The sequence below is a fragment of the Patagioenas fasciata genome, chromosome 1, assembly GCF_037038585.1.
Source record: "Patagioenas fasciata isolate bPatFas1 chromosome 1, bPatFas1.hap1, whole genome shotgun sequence".
Classification (NCBI taxonomy): domain Eukaryota; kingdom Metazoa; phylum Chordata; class Aves; order Columbiformes; family Columbidae; genus Patagioenas; species Patagioenas fasciata.
In genome coordinates this window covers 72,326,042-72,327,652 of record NC_092520.1, presented here as the reverse complement: position 1 = coordinate 72,327,652, position 1,611 = coordinate 72,326,042, and the positions used below count along the sequence as shown (strand labels likewise).

The window sequence follows — 1,611 nt, the reverse complement described above, 5'->3', positions numbered from 1 at the left end:
TTCGTCTTATCACTTGTTACTTGGGAGAAGAGATCAATACTCTCCATGCTACAACCTCCTATCAGGTAGTTGTAGAGCGTGATTAGGTCTCCCCTGAGCCCCCTTTTCTCAAGGCTAAACAGACCCAGATCCCTCATCTGTACCTGATCAGACTTGTTCTCTAGATGCTTCACCAGCTTTGTTGCTTTTCTCTGAACTCAGGCCAGTAAAAAACTTGTCAGGAGTAGGATTCGAACCCACGCCTCCAGAGGAGACTGCGACCTGAACGCAGCGCCTTAGACCGCTCGGCCATCCTGACTGGATGCACAGTAAAATATTCTACCTAATTTTCTTTAAATCTGTTCTGTCTTCCAAGATTTGACCCCATTGTTTCTTTGATATGGATATCCAGGAATGTAAAGACTAAATTGAAAACCCAAGGGCACAATATATGTGTGTGTGTGTGTGTGTAACCTTTGGACATGCAATTGTGGGCAAGGGTATGAAATTTTTTTTTTTTGTATTGGCAATTATTAGTCTATCTACAGGAGAGCTTTAAGCATTGCTAATAATTTTACTCTTAGAGCAGGTTAACTCTAGCAGTAGGATTGTCGCTGACAGGCTGCTAATATGTTGTTTCTGGCTTAATAATTTGTCCATGTCAGAAAGGCAAGTGTTAAGGCTGATTCAGATCCTGAGTTTGTTAAATCAAACCTAACTGGACATCACCATACCTGGCAGGTGTATTTTATACATTTTTGTGAAGTTATTGTCAGACCTACCATCCTGCTCATCGTAAAAGAAGGCTGTTTTGAAACAGGTTAATAGGTTGCCAAATCTAGACTTTAGGCCTAAAGCAGGAGGTGAGGTCTGAAAACTAAAAATGTCATTTTTTAATACTGTGGGGAAGCTGTCTGGTCCAGCTTTTGAAATAACAGTAACTTCTTCAGTGTCTCACACTATTATCCTTAATCTATCCTTAAATCTTTCATGGCTTCAATCAGACCTTCAATATATGGGGCTTTTTACTGGGATGATCAGGCTGCCTGATTGGTCTGACTGGTGACTGGGACAACTATTTAAAACAAAATTTTTAGGTTGGATTAGAGAATGAATGCACATAAATTGATAAGATATTAATTTGTCTCTTAATAAGGTCTTCTTAACAACTTTCTGGCAGTTTATAGCAGTATGTAGGCTCAGAAAGTTTATTAGAAGTCTTCTTTCAGTATCCGTGTCTTTCCAGAAAGACTGCGGGATTTGAGTGTGAGGAGATTGCAGTTTGTTAGATGAACTCTGTGGGACTGACCCTGAATGAAAAAATTATTTCTGGCTACACAGAGTAAAGACCAAACCATTCAAAATACTTAAACTGGGTCAACCTAATTCAGAGGGGGGTTTGTTTGTCTTTTTCTTACTTATGAAAAGCAATTTTATGGAAATGTTATTGACAGAAAAGGCTGTTCTTGTGAAAGTGCTAGCTGATTGGAATTTGATCTGGAAAGCCAGCTGACACATGTAAAAGCAAATTTCTGTTTCACCATTTATATTAGCAGCTATAAGACTTTTGCAGCAGAAAAACAATATTGTCAAGTGTAGCATGTAGCAACATGGTTTCAATAAAATATTTCT

General features: G+C 38.7%; 1 non-coding gene across 1 annotated transcript; it reads right to left on the bottom strand.

Moving 5' to 3' along the window:
• Positions 1-215: 215 nt before the first annotated feature.
• On the bottom strand, positions 216-298 carry TRNAL-CAG (transfer RNA leucine (anticodon CAG)). Its single transcript has one exon. It is a non-coding gene; the product is annotated as a tRNA-Leu (tRNA).
• Between the last annotated feature and the right edge of the window lie 1,313 nt (positions 299-1,611).